Raw genomic sequence first — 16,380 nt, 5'->3', positions numbered from 1 at the left:
GTCCAAAGGCCTGAGAACCAGGACAGCTGAATTTTCCAGGTCAAGTCTGAGAGCAGGGAAAAAGCCAGTGTCTCACTGGAAACCAACAGGCAGCAGAATCCCTCCTTCTTGGCGTTTTAAAATTCTGTTCAGGCCTTCAACTGATTAGATGAAGCCCACCTACAATAGGAAGGGCAATCTATTTACTCAGCTTTCCAATATAATGTTTTTTAAGATTTTATTTATTTATTTATTTATTTATTTATTTATTTATTTACTTGACAGAGAGAGAGCACAAGCAGGGGGAGCAGCAGCCAGAGGCAGAGGGAGAAACAAACTCCCCACTGAGTAGGAAGCCCCATGTGGGACTCGATCCCAAGACCCTGAGATCATGACCTGAGCCAAAGGCAAATGCTTAACCGACCGGGCCACCCAGGTGCCCCTAAATATTAATTGTATCCAAAAACACCCTCTTAGACACACCAAATATAATGTTTGACCAAATATCTGAGCAGCCTATGGCCCTGCCAAGGTGACACATAAAATTAATCATTGCAACATCCTTATTCCTCGAGCTTCTATTACTTTATCTGGAAAAAAGGGATTTTGCAAATGCTGAGATGCGGGATTATCTGGGTGGGCCAGATGTAATCAATCAAAGGAGCCCTTATTTGAGGAAGGCCAGATGCGGGGGAGGGGAGGGAAAAGGTGTGATTGCAGAAAGTCAGAGAAGAGAAAAAGTGCCACCCATTGGCTTTGGAGGCAGAGGAAGGCACCACAGGCCAAGCATGGTGTATGGTCTCTGGAATCTAGAAGAGGTAAGGAAAGGTATTCCCTTCTAGAACCTCGAGATGGAATGCAGACCTGCAAACCTCTAGAACTGTAAGGTAATCACATTTTATTGTTTTAAGCCACTAAGTTTGTGGCAATTTAGTGCAGTAGTAGGAAACCACTACTGTACCTCCAATTGGTATTCTAGAACAGGTAACAGAAGTGAGAATCAGGCATCATATTTCAGAACTTTATTTATGAAGCCTTTCAGGAGGTTGGTACACACCAGCTTGATTGATGCTTCACTTACAATGACTTTCCTTGAAAATCATGTTAGTGGGATCAGCTTTCAGGTAAGTTTATCTTCAACCAAAGTATTTCTGGTTAATATCCAAGGTCCTTTGGGTGGGATTTCAGTCTTTCAATACTATGGTCCCCTTATCCATAAAATGAAGATAATCATATGCAATTTGTAGATGACCCTGTGGGTTACTTGGGTCAGCAAATGCAAGTGTTCGGAGAGGGCTTGACTCACTGCATGTGCTCAGTACATCTTTGCTCTTGTGAAAATATGTGAATGCATTAAAAATAGTCCTTTCTGGCAAGAATGGGAGGCCTGGCCTTCTCTCACGTTGTTTCAAAGCGGAACACCCAGCAGTCAGGACAGATAAACAATGAACTGGTGGATCCCTTCATTCTGATGGAAATTGTAAGATTGGAGGGAAATGTTCTCAAATCTGAAAATCACATTAGGAAGGTACAATTTTTTTTTTTATTTTTTATTTATGATAGGCACACAGTGAGAGAGAGAGAGGCAGAGACACAGGCAGAGGGAGAAGCAGGCTCCATGCACCGGGAGCCCGACGTGGGATTTGATCCCGGGTCTCCAGGATCGCACCCTGGGCCAAAGGCAGGCGCCAAACCGCTGCACCACCCAGGGATCCCCGGAAGGTACAATTTTTTTAAAAGAGATTTAGAGGAGTATCAAACATTCTCAGCTATTAGCTTTGTAATGATACTGCCTTGTGTTTAAGGATTGTAAAATTTCCCTGTTGCCGATTTCAATGGCATCCTTTGTTGTTAGAAGAGGCGGTGGCATGCAGTGGTTAAAAACTGGACTTGGGTACCAGGAAGTTATATTTGAAATTCAGGCCCGCCGCCATCCACGGACAGGTCCCGGGCCAGATCTGTACCCGCCTCAGTTTCTTTACGTGCCACGTGGGAATAAGACCAGTACCTGCTCCACATGGAGCTGGGAGCATTAAGGGATGCTCTTCACACAGAGCTCTTCACCTGGGAGGAGCCTCACAGATATGGGGTGTTGTGTTCCTTTACATTTACCATTTTCAACCATTATAAGATTCATTCATTAATTAAAAAAATAGATCCTCATCAGCATCACCAGACCAGACCCCTGCCCCCCATCATGGTGGATGAGGCCCTTGGTGGTGATCCCCCACATTGGCCTCACTGTGGCCCATCTCATGGGCAGAAGACCCAGGCAGGCTCTCTGGGATGCTACAGTTGCACCTGGAGAAGCATGGTACCTCTGGTGTCATAGGGCTAGGAGGGCCATGGGGCCTCCAAGCTTCAGGTCTCCCACTGGTAAAGGCCTGACTGCTGGTGAGGAGGCCCCATAGAGGTCAACAGGAATGAACTCGACCTGCAGAGAGCAGGCATCTCTGAATCCCGTTCCCATTCCCCTGGGGGTGCTGGCTCTTGCTCTGGACCACACCACTTCCCTCCAAGGGCATCAAACTCCCTCCCAGACACATGGACTTGGAACTCTGGTTCTTAGTGGATTCTGGAAGCATTTCTGTCACTGGCAACTAGAAAAGTCCTGGGCAGTAGAATGAAGTTCAACCAATATTTCCTGAATGTCAACCTTTTTCAAGGTGGCCTGCAGGCCCCTTATGATGACCAGAGAGGGAGCGAGACGTGTCCCGGGCAACCCCGCTGCTTGTAAGCCTTACTGTCTCCACAGCCTATTAATAAGCTTTTCTATGCTGAGAGGAGGTGGAGCCAGACCTGGCCCATTCTGCACGCTGACGTGATTTCTTAACCAGATGCTGTAAATATATACAAAGGATATTTCTGAGAGACAGTACAACCAGGGAGGTAGTAACAAATGGCTGCTATTTGCATACATTCAGCACGTCCTAAGGAAGTTTACAACACAGGTGGCCTAGGGGAAACATTCCTATTCAAAAGAAAAACCAAAGAGAATAACCAAGAGCATTTGAGGTAATGCTTTGAACTTGAAAAGAGAGGTGTTAAGTGAGAGAAATCTGCCATAATTGTATGCCCTCCGTGGAGTGAGCTCTCCATTCATTTAAAAATCTCTGTTGAAAGGAGCAGGTGTGAAGGAAAGAAGAAGGGGAGGGGAGGCGGGAGCCTGTGCTTTTCTGGGACAGACGGATCAGTACACCATCCTGATAGGGTCCTCTCTGCCCGGAGGCCCCACTATGACAACTTTGGTCACCATCCCCCAGTTCCCTAAACTGGCTATCTCTTTTGAAAGCCCCTCCCAGGGTCCTGCTGGCACCTCTGTTCCCAGCTTTTGGCTGTAAAAACAACTCCCCAAGTTTGAATCCTGAGCCTGCCACTTTCTAACGCCTACACGGGGAGCTGGAAACTTGGGACACCGTGGACGATGATATGAACTGCATCTAACAAGCGGGCAGGTTGCAGAGGGCCTGGCTCCTGCGCAGCTGCGGGGCAGGGGCCGGCGTGGCCAAGGGTCCTTGTGAGCACCACCCAGGGGCTCCTGCAGGAGGTCAAGGGGACCCATAGTGAGTGTATGGAGGTGGTCAGTGGGATGGGTAGATGCCGGGTAGCTCAGGAGGGGCAGCAGGAGCAGAAGGTGCCTGGGTCTCTCTTGGTTTGTGCACCTCTCACTAATGCAGCAGCGTGCAGAGAACCCTGCCCATCTGAACCCGAGCTCTCGGTCTGTGCCCCTTGCAGAGGGAAGCTGGCAGCGCTCCCACCTTTGTGTTTAAATGGTCCTGGCATTTCACATTATGATATTCTGTGAACATTTCCCTATGTACGTTCTTCTAGGTGTAGGCTGTTACCTGCTTCAACAGCTCAAATGCTGCAGGCAGAAAAGATATAATTCTGACAGACGTGCGGAGTCGAGCCCTGCAGCTAAATGTGTTAGTGCTCCAGAACTGCGCGCTCACACACGGTGTGCTGTGGCTTGCTGGCGCATTTGCACTTCTAAGGGGATATTTAGAGCAAGACACAGACACCCGTGGGCTAAGCAGTCTGCTAAATTCACCTCATGGGACCATCCCCTAGGAGTATCAGATGTTTGTCAAATTAGGCAAATTGATAGGATGGGGGTCTTGGGTGTGTGACTGCTCAGAGAATTCCAGAAGACTCTTTGAGGAACAAAAATGAGCTCTCAATGGTAGGGCGAATATATGAAGATGAAGTCAGTACTGGAATCAGATTTCAGGAGAGTCTGCACTAGATAAAATGATGCGGTTTTTACTCAGTATTTGGGGGCCCTCTCTCTGTTTAGTTCTGGGACTACCAGTAAGACTGTCCCATGTGAAATTGCTGACATCTGACCATTTCAACACAAAATTACAGCGTGATGTGGGTAAGTAAGCATCAGAGATGGATGCCATTTGTAGTCAGTGGACTTCTAGGTTTGACTGAGTAACCAACATGGCAATTATTATAAATTTCAGATCGCTGTCATAGAGTGGCCTCCTCTCTCAGTTTAAATTAGAATAAATGAAAAGTCAAAGTAAACTAGGGTACAGCTCTACTAGGGCCAGCGTGCTAGGATTCGCCACACAAGGATAGAAATATGAAATTTTGTTTGCTCTCTTATCCATCGTTGCTCTTTGTGAGAGTCTGAAATATGGTGAAATATTCTTGCTAACAACACACTCTCTTGATTTCATTCACTGTGGAGAGCTGAAATGTGACAGAACTTTCCAGTATCACCCACCCTCGGCTCCCCCACCCCAGTGACCACGCACTGGACATTTGGGGTGTGCTCCTTAAGGATTTGACTTCATTTCGTCCTTTCAGTAATCAGGGAGGTTGCTGTTGGCAGGTTATCTCTGACTGACTAGTGTGGAAACTGAGGCACAGAGGCAGGAGGGTCCTGCACAGGTCGTACAACCCGTAAGCAGCAGAGAAAGAACTCTGGTGGATTGGGTCCAACGCCGGGGCGTCCCACTCTCTGTAGAACATCTCTCCATGCAGCACAGGAACATATGTTCACAGTGCAGAGTTGGGTGAGTCTTCAGGAAAAGTCAGGGTCCCGCGTCTGCTCTGCACAGTCTCACAGTCAGGCTGCTGCCAGGAGAGACCCAGAAAACAATGATCAAAGGCATGAAGATGAGATAAACCATTGAGGGCTTTCGTGCACAAACCAGAAAGATTTTGATGTTTCAGGGGCTTAGGATCTTTAGAAATTGGGCTGAAATTAGCTTTATAAACCACAAGAATGACTTCAGAAGGCTGCACTCGGCTCACTGGCTGTGCATCCCAGCCAGCCACTGTCCCTGCCGCTGCCACTGCACCTCTGGCCAAGGTTTCAACAGACCTCACTGAAATGCCACCTCAAATGGAACATGCCATGGAGACCATGATGTTGACGTTTTACAAATTGCTAGGAATAAAGTCTACTTGACAAGGGAGGACTGAGAGGACTCATGGGTTTCGGAAAATCAAAAAGATCCTCTGTCCGTGGACAAAATAATGTAGGACTGAGACCAGTGCTGAGATGGCAAAGTGAAGCTTCTTCTAGAGCTTCTTTTCACCACGTGCTGGGCTCTTCATTACATACAACGTCTATTCTGTAATACACATGAAGCAGGTGGGCAAGAAGTAGGCAACATTGACGACACTCCAATGAGGGTTCTCCCGAAGAGTCTCTTAAGGAATCTGTCCCACGGCTTCCCTATAGAACGGATTCCACCAGCAGATCAGGACCCTCAGAAAATGTACAAATAAAATCCAACCCCTATTTGAGAAGCAGAGAAAGAAGTCAGTGAAAGCCAGATAAGCTTTTGACTTTTACATTGCTTGCACCCTCTTCTCCTCAAAAAACAAATTCCTTTTTAGTTCCTAAATAAATAAAAAAATAAAAAAATAAATAAATAAATAAATAAATAAATAAAGGCTGCACTCTTTCTGATAGGAGAAGTTAATGCATTTCTTTTAAAGAACATCGAAGTCTATGAAAATATGGGGCTTTGTAAAATACTTTTGTCAACACACCGTTCTTTGCCATTCATGTCTCTATTTCTAATTGCATGGGCTGTTTCAGGACCAAAGGACACTGTGTTCTAGAACATAGCTCTTGTAGGTAGGCTCCTGAAGCATCAAGAGTCACTCAGTACGTTGGCGGAGATACCCTAGCAGCTCATTGGATCACGTCTGTGCCTTTAGACTCCTGGCATCTAGTAGGTGCTTCGTGAACATCTGCAAAGGGACTGTATTTGGCGATATTTGCCCCAGGAGCTGGGGAGGGAAGAGCAAAAAGCATCAGGTTCCTACTCTGATGAGCTTAGATTGTAACAATGAAGGATACACACAACACACAACAGATTGAAATGAACTATTTCAGAGGTAAATGATATAAATAGAAAGCAAAAGTGGTGAGTGCCTCTCTGTCTTTACAGGGACCAGCCAGGGGGCCTCCCTGACAGGTGCACAGGAAGGAAGTGAACCACAGAAGATGGTCCTGCCCACAAAAGACCCCTCCCCGGCAGCATCAGAGAGAGGGGACATGCCATCGGAAGTAAGCATCACCTACTATTTACATGCAGGGGTCTTCAGAGTCTGCACAGAATTTCACACAAACATATGCAATAGAGTGAGGGAGCCCATAAGGAGATGTCTTATGTCTTCAGGAGATGAGTGGATGCACCTTGGGATTGTCCCCTGTATTTCCTGGGAGAGCCACCTGGGCTAATTCCAGAGGTGAGGGTTTCTCAGTTCCGAGGTGGGAAGGTCCATGGCCTTTGTATTGTAAAGTCAAAAGGCCTGCCACCACCCTGTCCCCAGTTGGGGCCTGTTATGTGTTTTGGAGACACTCCAGAGAGGAGGGGCAGCTCTTTCTCCTCAAACGTAGTGTCTTCGTTTTACCTCCACACAGGCGGAGGGACCTACTGCACAGGCTAGCAGGTGGCAGTGTGCTGGGTATTTGAGGAAGGTCAAGGAGGAGGGATGGAGGGAGGATCGAGAGGCAGGAGGAGGGGAGGGAGGGGTGGGGGAGGGAGGGAGTGAGGAGGGGAGGCAGCCACTGATGTGCTTTCACTGTACTTCATTTGAGGAAAAAGTTTGCAGAATACTTAATATGACTGGAGGTCATTTAAGGTCATTAGCTCTCATTGAATTTTGCCTCCTTGAAAAGGCTGATAATAATAATTATTCTTATAATAGTTGCTACTTGCAGAGCAGATACAACAAGCCAGGCACCCTTACACTACACACACACACACACACACACACACCCCCCCCATATGTACATACTACCTGCAGCACACGTGTGGCTCTCACAACAAGCCAGAGTTAGCTGCTGCCATTGTCATCGCCGCGGACACAGAGGATTTGAGTAATGTACACAATTTATTGTACTTTCTCATAGTTGCAGAGTGTTGAGAGGGGACCAGATTCAGATCCAAATCCCAGGCTCCAGGACCCCGAGGCCATGCTCTAACCATTACACGGCACTGCCTCTCTGGTCCCCTGCTCTGCATCCCTTTGTCCTTGGAGAGGATGTTCTTGGAGAATAACATCGCGCCACTAGCCTCTCCGACGCCCTTCCCACCCAGATGGGAATATCTTTCCTGATTTTAGGTTTCTAATTACTACATCTGGAAATCTCCCTTTAATTACTTTGCCAATAGGTATTAATACCCTCAGTTGGGAGCACCTGGGTGGCTCAGTCAGTGACGTGTCTGCCTTTGGCTTAGGTCATGATCCTGGGGTCCTGGGATTGAGCCTTGCGTTGGGGAGGGGGAGTCCCTGCTCAGCAGGACGTCTGCTTCTTCTCCCTCTTTCTCTGCTCCTCCCCCTTAATTCTTTCTCTCTCTCTCAAATAAATAAATAAAATCTTTTAAAAAAAGACCCTCAGTGTGTTCAGTAAATTACATGTATCCATCCTACAAAAAGGTCCATTGACTCTATTTAGTTATTCATTAAAACTCCTTAAAGATGTTCAACAACCCTTTTGTATTTTTAATAACTTGAATGAAAAGCGTTGAACATTCTGGTATAGAAGTAGTGAAGATCACATTATTGAATCACATTTACATAAAAAGTCAATTGAATGTAGGATAGAGATTTCGTCACATGAAATCATTTCCCAGGGTAGGAGGCATCTGTGATGTGGGTGGCAAGTGCCCTGTGTCCTCCTTGTAGGTTGAGGCCTGTTGTAATCAATGGAGCTTGAACCATCCCCACTGGGTCGTAAGTCCTAGGAGAGCAAGGACAACATCTCTCTCTTCACCTCCCAACCCCCGTGCTTTCATAGCCCAGAGCAATGTTTGGAACATCAGAGCATCAGTAGTATCTGTTGAAAGAATAAACAAGTGGATGACTGAATGTAGACCTGTTCAGAACGCCCCTAGATGCATACTCTACAAATTAGCAGTGGTGACCGAGCTCTGGTCCTGTGTATGGGCCACATTAGCACCATTAATGTCAGAGATTAATCTGAACACCTAGAGTGGGCCTTGGGTTTGCCCACTCCCCTCTTCAGTTTGGGCAAAGGTAGTATCCCACGCTGTGTCCATGCCAGGTGTCACTAATCAATCATAGCATTGTCTCAGAAACCTTGTGACCTTGACACCCCACGTACACACAACTGACCTACAGAGGTGGCAGGGCATGTGGATACTCTCGACCAGCCCTCTGAAGAAGCAGAGTTGGAGCTTTGGGAACACAGACAAGTCAGCAGAAGAGGGAACAATGGTGGTACCTTTTTGCTGTGCCTCAGACATCTGTGGTTGGAGTCACCCTGCAAGCTGACTTCCTTATTGCTCCAAACCCCTTTGCAGTTCCCCAAACATTATCACACTCGGGTTGGAAGCAAGCAGGTGCCCCAGCACTATCATTACAGACTGTTTCTTTAACCACAGGGGAGAAGAATACACCCTTCCCCCATCTTAACTCTTTATTGACTCAAATAAAAACCATCCAGAAAGCCATTGAGCTGCATTAAACCTAAGTATTTAACACATACAATAAGCAAGGCATGATACTCTGGCGTGCTGATAGAGGCGATCAAAAATGAAAGACGGGAAATAAATTACAAGGTGCAAGTGCCATCATGAGAATAAATACACTGAGTGGAAGTGAGGCGCCCCAGTTAGATAAGAAACATCGCGCAGCGATCCTGGAAAGGTCGTGGACCGCAGAGCCCCATGCAGCCACCCTGCCTTGGGTGGAAAATTGTCCTGCAACAGTCTACCCCTCCTGCTCACCTTTAAAGTCAAAGCTTGTTAGGAGCACACTCTGCCAGGGCAAAATCGCTCACTGTCTCTTCTTCCATAAAAAAAAGGAAACAGCAGGTGTCTCCCAGCAGCACTGTCTAGGAGTGTCAACAGGACAGGAGTCAAAGTGTATGTTTCCTCCTGCTTTGTATGGACACATTCCAAATTCTGGCAAAATGCATTCGTTTTAGTGGGTGTTGGCTCACTGCAGTTTTGCTTTGAGGCATCATGAAGGTTAAGGGATTGGTGTTGCTATTGGATATTATGCCTCTAATGGAGGAGGCACAGACAGCCCAGGTCAGAAGACACCCGGACACAGCAAAGGATTTCAGATGGAAGGAGAAGCCAAAAACGCAGGTGTCTCCAGGATTGTGATGATATGCTGTGGTGTTTTCCATGCAAGCAGAGAAGGTGAGATGGGTTAACATTATCCCTTTCCCCCTATCCCTTATCATCTGTTAGGAGTAGTGGTGATTACTAGTAATGATAAGACCTAACCTTTAGCACTGATTAAGAGAACCAACATGTGAGCTAGTGACAGCTGTCATCTTGCCCATCTTACCATCGATGGCATGTTAGATGGCAGCTCTTCCAGGTAGAGTGTGATGGAATCAAGACTTGGACCCAGGACACCTGGCCTCAGAGTCTGTGTCTAATCATGGTGCTACACAGAGTTTCCCTGGCATCGCTCCTATCGTCCTCCACTGTCCTGAGGAACTAGAGTCTCACTATAGGCATCTCCCACATACGAACAAAAAAGGGCATGTTTCTCTCTCAGCTCCCTAGCAGCTGCTTCCAGAAATTTCCCTTTGATTTCCTGTCAATATGTTATAAACATCATCAATTGCACCTAGTGTCTTCTTGTCTCCCAGTCAGAAAAAGCCACACTGCAGTCATCAGCTGCTCATTGAAAATCACCTAATGACATTTATCAGTACTTTTATGGTATTTAATAGCCAGGAGAAAAATGCATCATAAAAGAGCAGTGATGGTGAGGAACAGGTTCTACATTACATATAAAAAATCAGATTGAACTGTAGGAAAGAACATAAACTGGTTTATTTCATTGGGTTAAAAAATACGTATTCCATATTGTAAAGCAAGGAACTCAGCACATGCTTGACCACAGATTTTGAGCACCCAGCAATTGTTCTTCCCTTGCATTTCCACAGTTTTAATTAACAGATGTTGTGTCAACTTGGCAGGTGTGAATTAGTTAAGGGCCCGGCCATGGGGAGAGTCTCCTGGGTTATGTAGGTGGCCCACTGTAACCACAGGATGCTCTCAAGTGAAAGAAGGATAAGGTCCGAATCGAATCGGAGGAGTGAGGGTGGAGAGGCGAGCAGGAATGCAGGTAGCTCCAGGAGCTGGGGAGGGCAAGGAATGGATCTCCCGTAGAGCCTCCGGGAGGAGCACAGCCCGGTCAACAACCATAGGATGCATTTCAGGCCTCAGACTTCCAGAACTGAGGCGATGCTCGTGTTGTCTTAAGCCACTATGCTGGAGGTAACTTGTTACATCAGATAGAAAACGGATGCATCTACTTTGAGGGGAAATTTTCCCAGGACTGGATAAGGCCTCTCCCATTAACTTCTGGAAACTCATAGCCTAGGGCAATGCATGGACCAGAACAGGCATCATAACCTACGTTGATGTAATGTGTAAATACAAAAATAAATGAGTGAGTGAGCGTGGATTCTGGCTAAAAGTGTTAGAAGCATCTCTAACTATAAATCCCACTAACTGACAAAAATGGCCTGGCTGTGGTCCCGAGTGTGGGCAGCAATATTCCGACACTTCTCCGGGCACCGGGCAGGGTTCCATCCCCTGGGCTTGGGGACCAGCTGCACTCTCTCCATGTCCTGTGGTGCAGCTGTAACTTCCCACGGGCCCTTTGCTCACCTGTGTAACCTGGGGCGGGGGGCAGAGGGGGGCACACGGTGGGCGGGGTGGGGGAACTGCACTAAGTTGCAGAGTCCACGCTGTGCAGATGCAATCTAGCTATCAGAGTTGATAGGGATTGAAGAGAACTGAGAATTAATTGATAGTATTTGCCAACTCTCTCTAGAGGCAGGAGGCACAGCCGGATCTTTGGAGTGTGCCCAGGTAGAAGGAAGGGCTTTTGGCAGCCGCAGTGGTGTTTCTGTTTAGCTGCTGACCTCCCCGGGTGGAGGCCTTTCTGAAAAGGCAGCTCACCTTCGGCCCCAGGCCGGTGTCACTGCATCCCTCTGGTCCAATGGAGGGGCAGTGCCCCTGACCAACAATTGCAGTTTGTTTCTTTACTCTGGAGAGGAAAACATCTTTGCTTTCTTCCCTCAATTACCACTTTATTAATTCAAACAGAAAACACCTCGGAAAACAAACACACACTTTAAATTAAACATAAGAATGCAACACACATAATGGAGCGCACAATAAGCAAGGCATTAAAATGGAGCATGCTGATCAAGGCAATCAAAAATGCAAAACGGAAAATAAATACTCAGGAGCAGCTGTCATCCTGAGAACAAATTCCCAGGCAGCAGAAGCAAAAGGTTGCAGCAAAGTGGAAAACTAGTAACCGAACAGCAGCAAGCTTGCTGGAGAAGACAGGCCCCCAGGCAAGAGGCTCTGCTTCTGCGTAAAAGTGAAGACCACTTTTTGCAAAATGTAATTGCTTTTAAAGAAAAAGCATGTGAAGAATGCAGTCTGTGGGGAATACAACACCTTGCTGTCATTCTATTTTTCTTCACCTAAAACCAAAGGAAAGCAGTAGAAGTCTGTTCCAATCTAGTATAAGTGTTTTCTGTGCTCCCAAAAGTCCTTGGAACGTGGGGTATGAAGCCTGAGACTCAGAAAGCGTCCCCACCTTCCCCAGCCCTTGCACCCATGATCCCATCTGGCTCAGGGGTGCTGCTCAGGAGAAAGGATTCTCAAAGCAGTCTAATTAATACTTTAAATCTCCACCTCCAATACAAAATAAACTTTGTTGATTCTTCTCTTTGCTTGTGTATTTAATCCTTTCCTTGCACCAGAGGTTCAGTTGACAATGAATAGAAGATGAGTCATAAACCCACAGTCCAGGAGGTCATACACTGCCCCCTGGCAGTGGCCACCATCAGATGTAGGATAAAACTCGAAGTCACCTTCGTGACTTGGCACTGCCTCACTCTCTGGCCCCATCACGGCCCATCCTCCCCTTCCTGGCCACACCAAGCTCTGGTGTTCCTGTGAGATGGGAATTTTATCTCTGCTGACCTTTGTGCTCAGTTTCTTCCTCTTGTGAGTCTTTCCTCTATAGTGTCTGAAACCCACCCTGTCCCTTCACTTAGGTCCAGCACAAACATCCAGGTAAGACATTTGATCCACAACCCCCTCCCCCAGAGGTAGGACTGTTGTGCCCAAGATTGCGAATCCGAGAAACCACCAAGGAGCCGACACCGATGCAAACACACGAGGGTTTATTTACAAGCTCGAGCTTGGGTCCAAGTGCACCCGACAGGGACTTGGACCTGAGACTAAGAGGCTCAGCAGCTTTATAGGGGCCAGTGGCCCATGGGATACACAGAAAGTTGCACAGTCATGTCGGTCCACACGCAGGTGGCCGATGGAATTACACCTTACCCTATGGTATCCACTTGAGCTGGCCTATTACTTTGGTGAGAATCGGCGCGCACTTTTGGCGGGCACAAGGCCGGGTTACATAGTTATGAGCCAGTTTCCGATTAGGGTGTGCCCAGCGGCTCCACTAGGGCGAGGCAGCGCCTTAAGCAATAAGCAGGTCCTGTGGGGGTGATACAGGAGGTGGCGGGGGCAGCACAAAATGGAGTTAGTCCTGCTCTGCTTGTCCAGGGGCAAGGGATTTTGGTTAAATTTCCTGGGTCCCACAGGACCATTAGCTGGGAAATCAAGATGCTGATACAAAGACAAGGCAATCATATATCCTGCCTTCTGGCCCAGATTCTTAACCACCCACCAAGCTTCCCCTGTGTTTTCTACAAGAAGAATTTCTTTAAAAAATTAATTGCCCAGAGAGTGCAGTGGAATTCAACAGATTTTTTCCTTAAGAAATAAGAGTAACTCCTAACAGGCAGACTTTTGGTGTGCCAGCATGCTTCCAAGCCCTATCAATATAAATTATAACTACTTAATCCCCACAAGAGCCCTGCGAGACAGAAACTATTAATATTCCAGTGTTACTGATGACAAATTTAATGCACAAGAGGTTAAGTAACTTGCTCAAGGTCGCACATCTTGAAATAGAGCTAGGATTCACACCCAGGTGGTCTGGCTCAGGATAGCCATGCCACGGAAGGCATCCATGTCTTCTAACGACATAGTTCAGTGACCAAAGACACAAAACCAGCCTCATCTATTTTAGAAAGAACCATATATCCAAGCTAAGCGAATTATCTCTTGCAGGCTATACATGTCTCAAAACCAAAAATTGAAGAAGAAAAAGTTTAATTGAATTGGACATCTCTATTTTGGAAAAGTTGTTTATTGGTATCTATTAAAACAGAACAAAATATATATACAATGGATTTTTTTCTTTCTTTTTTTTTTTTTTTTTTTTAGATTTTATTTATTTATTCATGAGAGACACACAGAGAGAGAGAGAGAGAGAGAGGCAGAGACACAGGCAGAGGGAGAAACAGGCTCCATGCAGGGAGCCCGACATGGGACTTGATCCCGGGTCTCCAGGATCACACCCCGGGCTGCAGTTGGCGCTAAACCGCTGTGCCACTGGGGCTGCCCTATACAATGGATTTTATTTAATCATCAAAAAAATGAAATCTTGCTATTTGCAATGACGTGGATGAAACTAGAGGGTATTATGCTAATACCCTCTGTCAGAAGGTAGACAGAGAAATTATAAATCAGAGAAAGGCAATTATCATATGATCTAATTCATAGGAGGCCTTTAAGAAACAAAACAGAGGATCATAGAAGGAGGGGAAAAATAAAACGAGATGAGGGAGACAAACCCTCAGAGAGGGAGACAAACCTGGAGAGACTCCTAATCATAGGAAACAAACTGAGGGTCGCAAGAGGGGTGGGCCTGGGGGCTGGGGTAACTGTGTGATGGGCATGAAGGAAGGCACATGATGGAATGAGCACTGGGAGTTGTATAAGAGTGATGAATCACTGACCTCTACCTCTGAAACTAATAATACACTGTATGTTAATTAATTGAAAAAAAGTTCGCTTATGTTGATGTGAAATAAATAGAAAAGAGAACACATAGCTTGAGATCCAATGAGCTCTTTCCTAAGTGCACACCCAACAGAAAGGTGTGAGGGTGCCCATCTAAGGAAAGATGCAAGAATGGTCATATCTGCACCATTTGGATGGGTCAGAAATTGGAAACTGCCCAAATGTTTATGGAGCCTAGGATGAATGAATGAGCTCACCAATCGTATGAGGCAGTAGTGAAGAGGAACGACCGACAGCTAGCGCGGCAGTAGAAGCAGAGCTCACCCATGTAACCCCGACGGCGCCAGCCAGAGTTGCTGTGTGTTTATTCCCATAATGCTTAAGAACAGGTAATGCCCGTCCGCCCTCCTGGAGGTGGTTGCCCTTGGGGCGGGACGTGGCTGGAGGGGGCCCGAGGGCCTCTGGGGTATAGGTGGTCGTCGGCCTACTGGACAACCATATATGCACTTTCCCAGGTGCGTTACATTCCAATGCAAAGGATTTTAAAAATTAAATTGATTTGCCCTCATTTCAGTATGTCCCACTCACCCTTAACTTTGCTTAGTACTTATTTTTTGTTTCCCTTCTTGAAAATTCAGGTATGTCTGAAATAATTATGTTTTCTTTGTTTTTCATGTTTTTCCTCAAAGACAGCTTTTCCCATTGTAATAGACTAGTGATTACCTGGGAACTACTCATTGTTGTTTTATTACAACAGACCGAGGGGGTCAGAGAAGGTCGAACTCTCCTGGGATGGAGGAGGGGAGATTTCTGTCCTGGCCTCAGGCCCTCGGGTGCTGAGTCAGATCTGGGGATCCCAGCCTGGGAATTTCAGCTGGTGCCGGTCTGCAGCCAGGGAGCCAGGGGAGAGGGAAAGCAGGACAGGTCAGGGTGAGGGGCAAGAGGAGCCGGCCACCACCGTTTCTCATAAATGCTACCCGGAAAGGAAATGTGTACAGCCTCTGTGTTTGTTGACAAACCTCTAGAAATTTGTTTTGCAAAAATTCTCCTAGGAAATTATTCTGGGGGCGCCTGGGTGGCTCAGTCAGTGAAGCATCTGCCTTCGGCTCAGTTGTGATCCCGGGGTCCTGGGATTGAGCTCCCCATCGGGCTCCCTGTTGGGATAGGAGTCTGCTTCTCTCTCTCCCTCTGCCTCCTCCCCCTGCTCGATTTCTCTTACTCTCTCCCAAATAAATAAATTAAATCTTCTTTAAAAAAAGAAAAAAGAAAATTTTGGAGGGGGAAAGAGTTACAAAAGTGATCAATCATGGTATCCAAAAAGGATTTATAACAGTAAAATGAATGAAACAGCTTAAATGTCTGACAACAGGGAAGTGCTGAAGTGTATTCCTGTGTGCACACGGGAATAGAGCAAAAGCATTAAGGAAACCAGGCTGGGAAAAGAAAGTACTTAATGACACAGGAAAATGGCAATTATAAACATTTAGAATTAAATCAAGTTACAGTGCAATGTGTGCAGCATGCTTTAAAAATCTATACCAACTTTAATATGTTTTTGAGTGAAATGGAGAATATTCTTCATACTTCCGATTAATCTGTACTTGAAATCTTAAAATTGCACTGAAACAGGATAATGGTTTTAGAAAAAAGAATGAAAAACTATGTATCATTCCTTAGTAGAGCAAAGTAACTGCTTTATTCTTTAAAAGAATAATTTAAAAATAATTACAGATTCACAGAAATTTGTAAAGAAACATACAGGGAGGTCCCGTGCTTCCTGCACCCAAACTGTCCCAATATTAACATCTTGCAAACTGTGATTGCGTATAGAAATCAGAAAATTAATGACGTTGGTCCAATCCATGGAGTCTATTCAGATTTTAGGGTTACACATGTCCCTAAGTGTGTGTGTGTGTGTGTGTGTCTGAAATTTTATCACATGTACTGACTGTGAAGCCACCACCACAAGCAAGGAAGTAACTGTCCCTTGCTGCAAAGCCCCCCGATGCAGCTGTACTGTTTTACATTT

General features: G+C 46.2%; 1 pseudogene; it reads left to right on the top strand.

Annotated features, from left to right (window-relative positions):
* Positions 1-5,326: 5,326 nt before the first annotated feature.
* LOC140619168 (protein S100-A10 pseudogene) lies at positions 5,327-5,605 on the top strand (annotated as a pseudogene).
* Positions 5,606-16,380: the final 10,775 nt, after the last annotated feature.

Source organism: Canis lupus, chromosome 27, assembly GCF_048164855.1.
Source record: "Canis lupus baileyi chromosome 27, mCanLup2.hap1, whole genome shotgun sequence".
Classification (NCBI taxonomy): Eukaryota; Metazoa; Chordata; class Mammalia; order Carnivora; family Canidae; genus Canis; species Canis lupus.
Note: the sequence above shows the minus strand (reverse complement) of the source record. Positions and strands in the feature narration are given on the sequence as shown.